Consider the following 17,007-nt stretch of genomic DNA (forward strand, 5'->3'; position numbering starts at 1 on the left):
TATAATTGCGCATTTGTGTGTTGCTTGATTCTAAAAAGTCCAAGGGAATTCTGGGTTTCTATTGACATTTTTGTCTATTGGATTGCTACCCACTTGGTCAGATCTTTTCAACTCTAAACTTTTAATTTTGTGCATAGGATAGTCTCTTCATCTTCTTCCCATTTATTTAATTTGAAAATCTCTCCCTCCATTTTTCAAAATCTTCTTTGAGTGAACCACTCATGTTCTAAATTTTGACCACTTTTTCCAAAAAAGATAGAAACTTTGGCCTTATGCCATTGTATTTTCAAACATCTTTTCTTAAATCAAACTTGTAAATAAAATTAACTATACTTGACTTAAACTTTCAAAAAGCCAAAAAGAACTAACTCATTCAAATCATTTTAGGCCTTTGTGCCTTTCAAACTTAAATTTTGTTAAAATCAATGCATTAACTTTGAAATTTGTATCACGAACTACGAGGTTTTTATCCCTCATTTTTACGTTGGTACGTAGGCACAAGACCGAAGGTCTTGTCAAACACAAAAATATAATTAATGAATTCTTTTCTCACCCCCCATTCTATTTGTTTGTAAACATCACTTTGTACAAAATACATATGCACACAAAAAGGGCTCCCTAGGAGTACCTATGACACTTTGGGTGCTAACACCTTCCCTCTGTGTAACCAACCCCCTTACCTGTGATCTCTGACTTTTATAAGTTTTTATTTGAAAACTTCTTACTTTTTTGGGTTTTGCTCGTACTTTTTCCCTTTTTCCCTTAGAAACAATAAAAGCGCGGTGGCGACTCTTGCTATTTGATCTCTAGCTTGTCAATAGCTTGATGATCATGAATTTCCTGCTACACTTTAGTCTTTTTGTCAGAACCTGCAAGAGTTATCTCCAAATCTGCAATTTTCTCAACTAGCTTTGACTTTCCAGGGTCAAGCTTATCATCAAATATTAACATGTATTGATTCTTCCATAACTTTGGTTTCTGTGTTATATACTTTGTAGCCTTTAGAGCGTTCTAAGTAACCTAACATAATAACTTTTTGTGCTTTTGAATCAAACTTGTTTAGATGTTCTTTAGTATTAAGAATAAAACATGAGCATAAAAAAGGATGGAAGTAAGAAATGTTGGGTTTTCTTCCCTTGCACAGTTCATAGGGAGTCTTCTCCATAATAGGTCTTACAGAGATTCTATTCTGAATATAACAAGTTGTATTTACTGCTTCAACCCAAAAGTGCTTAGCCACATTTGTTTCATTGATCATGGTTCTAGCCATTTCTTGGAATGTCCTATCTACAAATCCATTTTATTGTGGAGTTCTAGGACAGGAGAAATCAAGGGATATTCCATTAGAATCACACAGTTCTTGAAAAAAATTATTTTTGAATTCGCCACCATGATCACTTCTGACTTTGATGAATTTAGAGTCAAATTCATTTTGCACTTTAGAACAGAATTTAGTGAATACAGAGTGAGACTCACTCATTTGCTTTAGAAATTTTACCATGTCCAGCGACTAAAATCATCAACAATGACCAGTCCATACTTCTTTCCATTGATTGACGCTGCCTTAACAGGCCCTAAAAGGTCAATGTGAAGAAGTTCTAGAGGCTTAGAGGTGGAAACAACATTTTTCTTTTTAAAAGATGTTTTAGAAAATTTTCCTTTCTGACATGCCTCACGCAGAGCATCTGAAGAAAACTTCAGTTTAGGTAGACCTCTGATTAACTCGAGTTTATTTAGCTGACATAGTTTTCTCATGCTAATATGGCCTAAGCATCTATGCCATACCCATTGCTCTTCGTGAACAAACATCAAACATTTTACATTTTGATCTTTTAGATTTGAAAGATTTATTTTGTAAATATTGTTTTTCCTCTTGCCAGTGAACAAAACTGTTCCATTATTCTGATTAATTACTTTACATGTTTTTCAATTGAAGATTATATCATAACCGTTATCACTTAATTGGCTTGTTGATAACAAGTTATGCATTAACCCTTCTACATAGAGAACATCGGATATAGAGGGATAAGATCTATTACCAATAGTTTCAGAGCCTATGATTCTCCCTTTCTAATTTCCTCTGAAACCTACATAGCGAGCATCTTTAAGTTCCAGGCTTTCGAACATATGCTTTCTTCCGGTCATGTGTCGCGAGCATCCAGAGTCCAGGTACCATGATTGGTGTCTTAACTCTGCTGCATAAGATATCTTCAACATAAACAATCTTATCCTTTGGTACCCAAAATCTTTTGGGTCCTTTGTGATTAGTTTGCCTAGAGTTTCTTAGAACCTTGGGTTTTCTAGCATTAGTAAAATGTTGTGCTTGTGCATATGTGTAGTGATAAGAAAACGGAGATTTGGGTTTGTCATCTGTAGAAGCTTTATCTTCACTAGGATCATACCCTATACCTCTTTTGTTATTCTTACTGACTCCATAAATCATGGATGCCATTCTACTTCTTTCTATCCCATTTTGTAGAAACTTTTGAAATGATTTTTCATATTCATATATGATTGTGTTGGAAGTTTGTGGGGCTTGAGATAAAGCTTCTTCTAGTTTAAAACATTATTTATTTGTGGAGTCTCTTTCTTTTGTCAGAGTTAGATTTTCATCTTTTAATTCTTAAACTGGTATCACAAGCTTATCCCATTCTTCGATGGTTCCTTCAAGAACTCTTTTTAGTGCTTTAAATTTTTGTTTAAGTTTCTGATATGAGTTCAAAAATTCTGAAAGGCATGATTCAAGGTCAGAGTGAGAAGGATCAGAAAATACCTTTTTAGGATCAGACTCTCCATCTGACTTGTTTCCAAAAGTGGTAGCCATGAATGCAACATTTGCCTGTTCTTCATAGTCTGATTCAGAGGAATCAGATCCACTGTCATCCCAGGTGGCCATGAGTTCCTTCTTGGCTTTAAAGGAGCTTTTCTTGAAACTTTCTCTTTTGGAGCTTTCTTTCTTAAGCTTTGGGCATTCGTTTCTGTAATGACATGTTTCCTTACAATCATAGCGTGTTACCTCTTTGTTTGATTTTCCTGTGGAAGTTGATTCTGAGTGATCTCTCTTGGGTCTTGGTCTTCTTAAGTTATTATTCCTTTTTCTCCAGAGTTGTTTTACTCTTATGGTAAAAATGGATACGTCTCTCAAAAATCTGGACTTTAGTGCTACAGATTTGACTTTCTTTTAAGGCTCATCTTCCTCAAGTTCTATCTTGTGACTTCTGAGGGAACTAACGAGTTCCTCAAGGCTAATGTTGTTCAGATCCTTAGACAATTTTAATGATGTTACCATGGGTCTCCACTTCTTTGGTAGGCTTCTAACAATCTTTTTGACATGATCTGCAGTTGTGTAGCCTATGTTCAGTACCCTGAGTTTTGCAATTAAAGTTTGAAATCTAGAAAACATTACCTCTATAGCTTCATCATCCTCCATCTTGAAGGCTTCATAATTCTGAATTAGAGTCAGAGCCTTTGTCTCTTTGACTTGTGAATTTCCTTCGTTATTCATCCTTAGGGAGTTAAATATTTCTTTAGCAGTTTCCCTGTTGGTGATCTTTTCATATTCATTGTAGGAAATGGCATTCAGAAGTATTGTTCTGGCTTTATGATGGTTTTTGAAGTCGCGCTTCTGATCATCTGTCATATTGTTTCTAGCAATGGTAAAGCCAACATCAGATACAGGAGGTATGTAGCCAATAGTAACTATGTCCCATAGATCAACATCATAACCCAAAAAGAAGCTTTTGATTTTGTCTTTCCAGTAATCAAATTTTTCTCCATCAAAGATTAGAGGTTTAGCATTGTAACTATCTCTTTCATTGGTGTTGGCCATAGTGTTTTTCTTACGCTGGATCTCTCTACACTGTTAAGTGTTTGATTAGAAACTTAATAACAGAGCCGAAGCTCTGATACCAATTGAAGGTAGAGAAAAACAAGAAAGGGGGTTTGAATTGTTTTACCAATAATATAAACTTTTTGGAAATGAGACAAACGCAGAAACAAATAATATCAACACTGAATTTTATACTTGTTCGCTTGAAATTTAAAGCTACTCCAGTCCACCCGGCCAAGGTGATTTCCCCTTAAAAAAGGACTTAATCCACTAATCTCAAAAGATTACACAAACAAACGTCTAAGAGAAGAAGGATCTCTTAGCCCTCTCAAGTTTGCTGACTTCACAGGTCACTTGAGGAAATTTTACAGCAAATAACTAGATTTACAATAATGCTTAGTGCTTCTAGGTAAGCAGAAATTACACAAGTTACAAGCAAGGAATTGTTCACACGTTAGAGTAATAGCTCGTGTGTGAGAGAGAGAATAATGAATAAACTATATGATATTCTCGTGTGTTTTTCAGGTGTCTTCTTAGAGAGGCTTTACATCCTTTATATAGGAGTGAAGAGAAGACCATTGAAGGATGTTAATGTCAAAATCTTGGGCAATGATGAATGATTAATATCATTAATCTTTGTGTTCTTTCCAAAACAATTTTTGGGGTGCCATAAACTTCTTCCTGAAATAGATGCTTTCAATAAGTAAGTTCCTTCATAGCTAAGCTTTCTGAATCAGAAGGTTCAAATATCAGAATCTTCATTAGGCAAGTGTATCTTCAAAAGATGCTTGTCGCTGACTGTCTTCAGAGTTTCTTTTCACTGATTTCATCAGAGCGCAAGGCTTCAGATTCTAGAGTCATTATTTCGCTTCAGAGTGTCTGATATCTCTTGTTTAGTTTACGCTTGTGTTGATCAGAGTCAGAGCTTCTACTTGCGTATCATCTAAGTGGTGTCTCATAACTTGTTTCTGTATCTGACAAGTGTCTATCTGTCTGTTTTGATAAGAGTCTTGTGTAACACCCCAATTAAAATAAGCTAATTATTTAATTTAAATTAATATTTTATTTATTAATTTAATTGAATAATTGGAAGTTTGGATTAATATTATTATTTTTGGGAATAATAATTATTGGGATTATTATTATTGGATTATTATTTTATAATTGGAATAAAGGTGGAAATCAGTAAAAAGGTCCCATTTGGTAAAAAGGTTTATTGTTTTCACGTGGAAAGGAAAAAGAGGCAGAACGTGGAAAAGGGCAAAAAGAGAACCAGAGAACAAGGGATTGAAGGGAGGAAAAGCTTGAAGCTGCAGAATTTGCCGGATTAACTCAGGTAAGGGGGGTTTATCGTTGATTAACGGGTATTGTATGATAATATGTCATGGGTAGTGATAGACCTTTAATTTACCTTTGAATTGGATGATTATGATGAATTTGTGGAAATAATTGATGAACGAAATTGGGTGATAATCGAAAGAAATTCGTAGGAATTGTATGTGATAATGTCAGGAGTTGTGAAATCGAATAGGGAATGATTCGGGTTAGATGATATGAGTGATTTCTGTGTAAATTTGGACTGTGGAAGGTGAGATCGAATAGAACTCGTAGCAGGAAAAACCATAGCAGATCTGGAAATCTGGTTTCTGGTCATACGCGTATGGCACTAGGCAATACGCGTATGGGATGGCTGGTACGCGTATGGCGCTAGGCAATACGCGTATGGGTGAGGAAGATGATGTTTTTTAACGTAAAAATGGTCTCTGTTGGTACGCGTATGAGAAGTTGGTACGCGTAGCATACGCGTATGGAATTGGGCAATACGCGTATGGCTTGGTCAGGATTTGGGCAATACGCGTATGGGCATAGGCAATACGCGTATGGGCAGGATTGTGATTTCCTGTGCTGTTGTTGTGCAGTTTTGACTGTTTAGGCTGAGTAGTGAGACTTAGCTGAGGTATGATGTAATAGGGATCGTTTCCCGTTGTTTTGAGTAGTATAGGTATTAGTAGAATGTGCTAATACTGTGTTTGATTTTTATGGCATGTTGTGATATGCTTTTGTGATAAATGTGTTGACAATATGTGTTGGTTGGTATGCTTTATACTGTAAATGTATCAGTTATGTATGCATTAGTGAATAGACTGTTTTATGGCTTAGAGTGTGAGCATATGTCTATTCCTGAGTTGATGTTGTTGTTGCATTGCTAGGTGATTAGCATGCATAGTTTAGCCTTTGGGGCTGTAGCTAATTCCCATTGTGAGGAATTAGTGAGTTGTGGATTGTTGTTGATGTTTGCATACTAGATGAGTAGCGTGCATAGTCTAGCCTTCGGGGCTGTAGCTAATTCCCATGGTGAGGAATTAGTGAGTGAGTCACTAGATCTCAATGAGTGGGACTAGTGAGCTCAGTAGCCGTATCCAGAGGGATCGGTGAGCTTGAACTATATGTTCGAGAATAGTCGGTACCGCATGTGTAGAGTCTCATTGCATAATGAATGCATGGCATAGCCGGTGGGGCTGTAGCTAATTCCCATTGTGAGGAATTAGTGAGTAAATCGTTGTGTTGTGTTGTTGGTATGGAGTATGGGTTGAGATTATATATAGATATATATGCTATATGTTATTGCTGAGTATGATGTTGCGTTGATACTGCCGTTATGGAGTGTGTAGTCTGGTTGGGGTGATTTGATGCGTCATTTACTTAACATTACATAATGTCGTATAATGCCTGTTATATTGATTGAGGAACTCACCCTTACAACTCTTTTTCAGGTAACGAGCAGTGAGTTGAGTAGAAGCTAGTGATTGGAGTCTAGTGTAGTCTCCTAGTGGGTCATGCTCTGATAGATGTAACATCGGGGTGGGATGTTTGAATATTTTATCGATTGGTTGTGAACCATTTTGCATGTAATATGTTACATGTTTGGAATAAGTGAATTGATTTCTATCCGCTGCGTATTATGCAGATACTTTATATTTTGAATTAAATAAATGAGCATGACAGGATATTTGATGAATGTAGTGAAATGATTGTGTGACACCCTTCGGGGCATAATTACTCTGATGAATATATGTGTATTTTAATTATAATAATTTGGGGTATTTAGAAGGGTGTTACATTAGTGGTATCAGAGCATAGTCGGTCGAGTCGAGTCGTAATTATTCTGTTTCCCCTGTACGGGATAGGTGTTGTTTAACCCTATCAGTACTTATTGTTTGGCTTGTTTGGGTTTTCAGAATAGAGATGGCTGGAAGAGGTAGAGATGATGCTGCAATTGCTGAGGCTCTGGGTATGCTAGCTGGAGTACTTGGAGGAAATCCGAATGTTGTGGGAATGGGAGCTGCTCGTCAACTGAGTGAGTTCCAGAAGAACAATCCTCCAATGTTCAAAGGAGCATACGATCCAGATGGTGCTCAGAAATGGTTGAAGGAGATAGAGAGGATCTTCAGAGTAACTGAGTGTGCTGATAACCAGAAGGTCAGGTTCGGTACACATATGCTGTCAGAGGAAGCTGATGATTGGTGGGTTGCTACCCGCACTGAGTTGGAAACTGCTGGAGATGCTGAGATTACTTGGGCAGTGTTCAGAGAGAGATTTCTGAGGAAGTACTTTCCAGAGGATGTCAGAGGAAAGAAGGAGATAGAGTTCTTGGAATTGAAGCAGGGTAACAGGTCTGTTACGGAGTATGCTGCTAAGTTCACAGAGCTGTCGAAGTATTACACTCCCTATGCTGAGGCTGCTGGGGAATTTTCCAAATGTGTGAAGTTTGAGAACGGGTTGCGTCCCGAGATCAAGCAAGCTATTGGGTATCAAAGGATTAGAGTGTTCTCTGATTTAGTTGACTGTTGCAGGATCTTCGAACAGGATTCCAAGGCCAGAGCTGAGAGCTATCAGCAGAGGGTTGATAGGAAAGGCAAGAATCAGATTGACCGTGGGAAACCATATGCAGCTGGCAAAGGTTTTCAGAGGCAGAGTGGGATGAAGAGGCCTAGTGGGGGAGACTCCAGTGCTCCTGTTAAGTGTTACAGATGTGGTCGGGCTGGACATCGTGTTCATGAGTGTACCAGTGCTGAGATGAAGTGTTTTAAGTGTGGAAAAGGTGGTCATTTGGCTGCAGAGTGCCGGTTGAAGACTGTGACTTGCTTCAACTGTGGAGAGTTGGGTCATATCAGTCCGCAGTGTCCTAAGCCGAAGAAAGAGAATCAGTCGGGAGGCAAGGTTTTTGCTTTATCGGGTTCTGAGACTTCTGCAGATGATCGTTTGATCCGAGGTACGTGTTATATTAATGGCTTTCCTCTTGTAGCTATTATTGACACAGGTGCTACTCATTCTTTTATATCTTTGGATTGTGCTGTGAAACTTAAGTTAGAGATATCTAAGATGCTTGGAAGTATGGTGATTGATACTCCTGCGAAGGGTTCAGTAACTACTACTTCAGTTTGTCTAAGTTGTCCCTTGAGTACTTTTGGTAGAGACTTTGGGATAGATCTTGTGTGTCTTCCATTAGTGCAGATTGACGTTATTCTGGGTATGAACTGGTTGGTGTTCAACCGAGTTTCTATCAACTGTTTTGATAAGACTGTGATATTTCCTGAGATTGAAGAAGGAAAGAGTTTGTTTCTATCAGCCAGGCAGGTGAATGAGGAAGTGGCAGAGGGGGCAGAGTTGTTTATGTTGTTAGCGACTATGGAAGCTAAAGATAAACTGGTGATTGGTGATCTAGCTGTGGTGTGTGATTTTCCCGATGTGTTTCCGGAAGAAGTGAATGAATTGCCACCAGAACGTGAAGTTGAGTTCTCGATTGATTTGGTACCTGGTACTAGACCAATATCGATGGCTCCGTACCGTATGTCTGCTGTTGAGTTAGCTGAATTGAAGAGTCAATTGGAAGATCTGTTGGATAAGAAATTTATTCGTCCGAGTGTGTCACCGTGGGGTGCACCAGTGTTGTTGGTTAAGAAGAAGGAAGGTACTATGAGGTTGTGTGTGGACTACAGGCAATTGAATAAAGTGACGATCAAGAATCGGTATCCTTTACCGAGGATTGATGATTTGATGGATCAATTGGTTGGTGCTAGTGTGTTCAGCAAGATAGACTTGAGATCTAGGTATCATCAGATACGTGTGAAAACTGAGGATATTCAGAAGACTGCTTTCAGAACAAGGTATGGACATTATGAGTATTCTGTAATGCCTTTTGGTGTGACTAATGCGCCTGGAGTATTCATGGAGTATATGAACAGGATCTTTCATCCGTACCTAGACAAGTTTGTAGTAGTGTTTATTGATGACATTTTGGTGTATTCGAAATCTGAAGAAGAGCATGCTGAGCATTTGAGGGTGGTTTTGGGAGTTCTACGAGAAAAGAAGTTATTTGCTAAACTGTCAAAGTGTGAATTTTGGTTAGAAGAAGTTAGTTTTCTTGGCCATGTGATTTCCAGAGGTGGTGTTGCCGTTGATCCTTCTAAGATAGAAGCGGTATCTAAGTGGGAAGCTCCGAAGTCAGTTTCTGAAATAAGAAGTTTTCTTGGACTGGCAGGTTACTATAGGAAGTTTATTGAGGGATTCTCTAAGTTGGCGTTACCGTTGACAATGTTGACTAGAAAGGGACAAGCGTTTGTTTGGGACTCAAAATGTGAAGAAGGGTTCCAAGAGTTAAAGAGAAGGCTAACTACTGCTCCTATTCTGATATTACCGAATTCGTCGGAATTATTTGAGGTTTATTGTGATGCTTCATTGTTGGGTTTAGGTGGTGTGTTGATGCAGAATAAGCAGGTGATAGCTTATGCTTCGAGACAACTAAGGCTTCATGAGAGGAACTATCCGACACATGATTTAGAGTTGGCAGCTGTGGTATTTGTTCTGAAGTTGTGGAGGCATTATTTGTATGGGTCAAGATTTGAAGTTTTCAGTGACCATAAGAGTTTAAAGTATTTGTTCGATCAGAAAGAGCTGAATATGAGACAGAGAAGATGGTTAGAGTTTCTGAAGGATTATGACTTTGGTTTGAATTACCATCCGGGTAAAGCAAATGTAGTGGCTGATGCATTGAGTCGGAAATCATTGCATATGTCTATGTTAATGGTTAAAGAGTTGGACTTAATTGAGCAGTTTCGAGATTTGAGTTTGGTGTGTGAGAGTACTCACAATAGTGTTAAATTGGGAATGCTGAAGTTAACGAGTGGTATTCTGGATGAGATCAGAGAGGGTCAGAAATCCGATATGCTTTTGGTTGATAAGTTGACTTTAGTGAATCAAGGTCAAGGTGGTGAATTCAGAGTTGATGAGAATGGTGTTTTGAGATTTGGTGATCGGGTGTGTATTCCGGATGTTACTGAGCTTAAGAAGAGTATCCTGGAGGAAGGACATCGTAGTGGCTTGAGTATCCATCCTGGAGCTACGAAGATGTATCATGATTTGAAAAGGTTATTTTGGTGGCCGGGAATGAAGAGAGAAATTGCGAGTTTTGTGTATTCCTGTTTGACTTGTCAGAAGTCAAAGATTGAGCATCAGAAGCCGTCTGGGCTAATGCAACCGTTGGCTATTCCTGAGTGGAAGTGGGATAGTATCAGTATGGATTTTGTTTCTGGTTTGCCGAGGACAAGTAAGAGTTTTGAGGCTATTTGGGTAATTGTTGATAGGTTGACGAAGTCGGCTCATTTCATTCCGATCAGAATGGATTATCCATTAGAGAGATTAGCCGAGTTGTATATTGAGAAGATTGTAAGTTTGCATGGTATTCCGTCGAGTATTGTTTCGGACAGAGATCCCAGATTTACATCGAAGTTTTGGGATGGGTTGCAGAGAGCTTTGGGAACTAAGCTGAGATTGAGTTCTGCATATCATCCGCAGATTGATGGTCAGACTGAGAGGACGATTCAGTCATTAGAAGATCTTTTGAGAGCTTGTGTTTTGGAAAAAGGAGGTGCTTGGGATTGTTATTTGCCTTTGATTGAATTTACCTACAACAATAGTTTTCATTCGAGCATTGGTATGGCACCGTTTGAAGCTTTGTACGGTAGGAGATGTCGGACGCCTTTATGTTGGTATGAGTCCGGTGAGAGTGCTGTGGTTGGACCGGAGATTGTTCAGCAAACTACAGAAAAGATTAAGATGATTCAGGAGAAGATGAGAATTGCTCAGAGTCGTCAGAAGAGTTATCATGATAAGAGGAGGAAGTCACTTGAGTTTCAAGAGGGAGACCATGTGTTTCTTCGTGTTACTCCGATAACCGGTGTTGGTCGAGCTTTGAAGTCGAAGAAGTTGACACCTCGATTTATTGGTCCTTATCAGATTTTGGAGAGGATAGGAGAAGTAGCCTATCGTATCGCTTTACCGCCGTCGCTTGCGAATTTGCATGAGGTTTTTCATGTGTCTCAGTTGAGGAGGTACATTCATGATCCGTCGCATGTTGTCCAAGTAGATGATGTACAGGTGAGAGATAACCTGACTGTTGAAACATCACCTATGAGGATCGAGGATCGAAAGTTGAAGCAGTTGCGGGGCAAAGAGATTGCCTTGGTGAAGGTAGCTTGGGGAGGACCAGCAGGTGGCAATGTGACTTGGGAACTTGAGAGTCAGATGAAGGAGTCTTATCCGGAGTTGTTCGCTTGAGGTATGTTTTCGAGGACGAAAACTCTTTTAGTGGGGGAGAGTTGTAACACCCCAATTAAAATAAGCTAATTATTTAATTTAAATTAATATTTTATTTATTAATTTAATTGAATAATTGGAAGTTTGGATTAATATTATTATTTTTGGGAATAATAATTATTGGGATTATTATTATTGGATTATTATTTTATAATTGGAATAAAGGTGGAAATCAGTAAAAAGGTCCCATTTGGTAAAAAGGTTTATTGTTTTCACGTGGAAAGGAAAAAGAGGCAGAACGTGGAAAAGGGCAAAAAGAGAACCAGAGAACAAGGGATTGAAGGGAGGAAAAGCTTGAAGCTGCAGAATTTGCCGGATTAACTCAGGTAAGGGGGGTTTATCGTTGATTAACGGGTATTGTATGATAATATGTCATGGGTAGTGATAGACCTTTAATTTACCTTTGAATTGGATGATTATGATGAATTTGTGGAAATAATTGATGAACGAAATTGGGTGATAATCGAAAGAAATTCGTAGGAATTGTATGTGATAATGTCAGGAGTTGTGAAATCGAATAGGGAATGATTCGGGTTAGATGATATGAGTGATTTCTGTGTAAATTTGGACTGTGGAAGGTAAGATCGAATAGAACTCGTAGCAGGAAAAACCATAGCAGATCTGGAAATCTGGTTTCTGGTCATACGCGTATGGCACTAGGCAATACGCGTATGGGATGGCTGGTACGCGTATGGCGCTAGGCAATACGCGTATGGGTGAGGAAGATGATGTTTTTAACGTAAAAATGGTCTCTGTTGGTACGCGTATGAGAAGTTGGTACGCGTAGCATACGCGTATGGAATTGGGCAATACGCGTATGGCTTGGTCAGGATTTGGGCAATACGCGTATGGGCATAGGCAATACGCGTATGGGCAGGATTGTGATTTCCTGTGCTGTTGTTGTGCAGTTTTGACTGTTTAGGCTGAGTAGTGAGACTTAGCTGAGGTATGATGTAATAGGGATCGTTTCCCGTTGTTTTGAGTATTATAGGTATTAGTAGAATGTGCTAATACTGTGTTTGATTTTTATGGCATGTTGTGATATGCTTTTGTGATAAATGTGTTGACAATATGTGTTGGTTGGTATGCTTTATACTGTAAATGTATCAGTTATGTATGCATTAGTGAATAGACTGTTTTAAGGCTTAGAGTGTGAGCATATGTCTATTCTTGAGTTGATGTTGTTGTTGCATTGCTAGGTGATTAGCATGCATAGTTTAGCCTTTGGGGCTGTAGCTAATTCCCATTGTGAGGAATTAGTGAGTTGTGGATTGTTGTTGATGTTTGCATACTAGATGAGTAGCGTGCATAGTCTAGCCTTCGGGGCTGTAGCTAATTCCCATGGTGAGGAATTAGTGAGTGAGTCACTAGATCTCAATGAGTGGGACTAGTGAGCTCAGTAGCCGTATCCAGAGGGATCGGTGAGCTTGAACTATATGTTCGAGAATAGTCGGTACCGCATGTGTAGAGTCTCATTGCATAATGAATGCATGGCATAGCCGGTGGGGCTGTAGCTAATTCCCATTGTGAGGAATTAGTGAGTAAATCGTTGTGTTGTGTTGTTGGTATGGAGTATGGGTTGAGATTATATATAGATATATATGCTATATGTTATTGCTGAGTATGATGTTGCGTTGATACTGCCGTTATGGAGTGTGTAGTCTGGTTGGGGTGATTTGATGCGTCATTTACTTAACATTACATAATGTCGTATAATGCCTGTTATATTGATTGAGGAACTCACCCTTACAACTCTTTTTCAGGTAACGAGCAGTGAGTTGAGTAGAAGCTAATGATTGGAGTCTAGTGTAGTCTCCTAGTGGGTCATGCTCTGATAGATGTAACATCGGGGTGGGATGTTTGAATATTTTATCGATTGGTTGTGAACCATTTTGCATGTAATATGTTACATGTTTGGAATAATTGAATTGATTTCTATCCGCTGCGTATTATGCAGATACTTTATATTTTGAATTAAATAAATGAGCATGACAGGATATTTGATGAATGTAGTGAAATGATTGTGTGACACCCTTCGGGGCATAATTACTCTGATGAATATATGTGTATTTTAATTATAATAATTTGGGGTATTTAGAAGGGTGTTACATCTTGCATACTTAGGAAAATTTCGTTAGGGACCATTTTTGTTTCATCCTTTGTTATCATCAAAATCATAGAGATACATTGTAGAAACTAAATTTGTTCTTACATTTGGATGGTGCGAGTGTCCGCACGTTTAATGATTTGGGTGAAGCATTTCTGAAACAATACAAGTACAATGTGGATATGGCGCGAGATAGGGACCAGTTGAGGTCGATGTCTCAGAAGTACAAGGAGACATTTAAAGAATACGCTCAAAGATGGAGACAACTAGCTGCTCAGATCAACCCTCCTTTAGAAGAAAGGGAGATGACCAAGATTTTTCTCAAGACCCTGAGCTCGTTTTACTATGAGCGAATGATTGCTAGTGCCCCCGGTGACTTTACCGAAATGGTAAACATGGGGATGAGAATAGAGGAAGGTGTCCGTGAGGGACGGTTGTCTAAAGAGGAGGTATCTTCAAGCAAGAAATACGGTATTGGGTTTGCCAGAAAGAAAGAAGGCGAGACCAATGCAATGTCAGTTGGAGTCCACAACCCCGTCAACTCCATCATAAACTATCATCTGTTATTCTAGTATTTTCCAGTAATTAATCAATGCCAGTTCAACAACAACGTCAATAACAACCACAACAAAGAAAAAATAACTAAAACAACAACAACACCAATAATAATCAACAACAACAGAATTTTGAGAGGAAGAAGGTCTCCTTTGACCCTATTCTTATGTCTTAAGCTGAATTGTACCCATCTTTGGTTCTGAAGAACCTGCTTCAACCAAGAAAACCTCCACAGATTCCAGAACCACTTCCATGGTGGTATAAGCCGGAACTCCGTTGTGCCTTTCACCAAGGAGCTCCCGGTCATGATATCGAGAACTGTTACCCCCTGAAGTATGAAGTCCAGAAATTGGTAAATAGTGGGATGGTGTCCCTTGAAGATCGTGCGCCTAATGTGAAAGCAAACCCATTGCCTGCTCATGGTAATTCCTCTGTCAACATGGTAGATGGTTGTCTGGGAAGTTTCCGAGTGTTTGATGTGCGACGTATTCGTCGATATTTGGTTGAGATGCATAAGACCCTATGTACTATTAATGATTGTGAACATGATCATACCAGTTGTGCAATTTGTAGTGTGAAACCCCGTGGGTGTTCGATTGTCAAGAGAAATATCCAGAAGTTGATGGATGAGAATGTAATCCATATTCAACAGTCGAGGGATATAGATGATATCACCGTAATAGTGCCAATATTCAAGACCCTGGAGAGGGTAGTAATTCAGTTTAACAGCAGCAGCTTCAAGAACATCAATAGATCGGTATCACGGTTAGTAATACGGTTAGCGGGCCCAGCCTCGTATGCATATGATAGAGTTGTTCCATATCAGGATAACGCTTCTATGTTAGAGAATGGTCAAGAGGTTCCGTTGCCTACGACCAGTTCTGTTGTGAGCATTATTGATGTAACAAAGGTGACCCATAGCGGTCGAGTTTTTGGTCCTGTTTTCCCAAAAAATGTAGAGGATGTCAATAAGAAGGTTGATGTACCTACAGTAGATCTAGTTAGTTCTCCAAGATGTCAGTCTTGTGAATCCAACAGTTTGAAGCCTTACAATGATGATGAGGTACTCCGTTTAATTAAGAAAAGTGAATTTAATATGGTGGAGCAACTTCTCCAAACTCCTTCCAAGATTTCAATGTTGTCTCTGCTCATGAATTCTGAAGCACACAGAGAAGCATTGAAAAATGTATTGGAGAAAGCTTATATGGAAAATGATGTGACAGTAGACCAGTTTGATCACATTGTGGCTAACATCACTTTATGCAATAATCTGAGCTTTTGTGATGAAGAACTTCCTGAGGAAGGCAGAAATCACAACTTGGCAATGCACATATCAATGAACTGCAAGGAGAATGCATTGTTGAATGTATTAGTTGATACCGGTTCTTATTTGAATGTACTCCCAAAATCAACTCTTTCCAAATTGTCGTATCAAGGAGCTCCGATGAGATACAATGGAATGATCGTCAAAGCTTTTAATGGTTCTCGCAAGACTGTGATTAGTGAGGTGGACCCTCCTGTGAAGACATGTTCGAGTGATTTTCAAATTACTTACCAAGTAATGGATATCCACCCGACCTATAGTTTCTTGTTAGGAAGGCCATGGATACACGAGGCGGGAGCTGTTACGTCAACTCTAAATCAGAAGCTAAAATTTGTGAAGAATGGTAAGCTCATCATTATGGATGGAGAGAAGGCTCTGTTGGTGAGCCACCTGTCGTGTTTCTCATATGTTGAAGCTGAGGATGAGATTTGAACTCTGTTCCAAGCTCTATCTATTGCGGAAGGAAAGAGAGTTAGGGCACCTATGTCCTCTTTTAAATACGCATAGAAGATTGTTGAAAACGGTAATTCTAATCAGTGGGGCCAGATGATGGAGGTCATCGAGAACAAGAGCAGAGCCGATTTGGGTTTCCAACTAGAGTCGTCTATGATTAAGGCTGAAAATGTGCAACCCGGTTTCCGTAGCGGAGGGTTCATTCATGGTAATGAACAACACTCAGCTGTAGTGATCGAGGGGGATGAAGATGAAGACTGCACCAATTTTGTAACGCATGGAAAAACATACAACAATTTGACCTCTGTAGATGTTCCTATTATTGTTCATCACTCTAAGTAATTGTCTTTATTATTTTTCAAAATCCTTCTCTTATGCCTAAGGGAGACGTGAACATTGTTTGACATCTTTCAAATTTGATCATTAATAAAATGCAATTCTATTCATCCTTATCTATGATGTTTTATGTTTACTTTTTTCTTTTATGAAAATGGTAATCACAAAAAACATAAATAAATAAATAATAATTGTCCATCTGCATAATATTTGGTCACAAATCACTTCTCTAAAATCAAAATATCAAATCATTATGCAGGTTGGTTTCTAAACCCATTGAATACAATGATCATACTCCTTCTCCAAACTTCGAATTCCCTGTGTTTGAGGCTGAGGAAGAAAGTGATGAAAAGAAGTGTCTGATGAATTGTCTCGTCTACGAAAGCACGAGGAAAAATCCATTCAGCCGTTCGAAGAGCAGATTGAGTTAGTCAACTTTGGTTCCGAAGATGGTTTGAAGGAAGTAAAGATTGGGTCTCAACTGTGTCCAAAGGTTATGAACGGGTTGATTGATCTTCTTCGAGAGTATTCAGATGTGTTTTCTTGGTTCTATCGAGACATGCCTGGGTTAGATTCTGAGTTTGTGGAGCATAGATTGCAGTTGAAGCCAGAATGCCCGCCAGTCAAGCTGAAGTTGAGGAGGACTCACCCTGAATTGGCAGTAAAATTCAAAGAAGAAGTGCAAAAGCATATTGATGACGGTTTCCTTGTTACTGCTGAATATCCGTAATGGGTGGCCAATATTGT

The sequence above is a fragment of the Lathyrus oleraceus genome, chromosome 5, assembly GCF_024323335.1.
Source record: "Lathyrus oleraceus cultivar Zhongwan6 chromosome 5, CAAS_Psat_ZW6_1.0, whole genome shotgun sequence".
Classification (NCBI taxonomy): domain Eukaryota; kingdom Viridiplantae; phylum Streptophyta; class Magnoliopsida; order Fabales; family Fabaceae; genus Lathyrus; species Lathyrus oleraceus.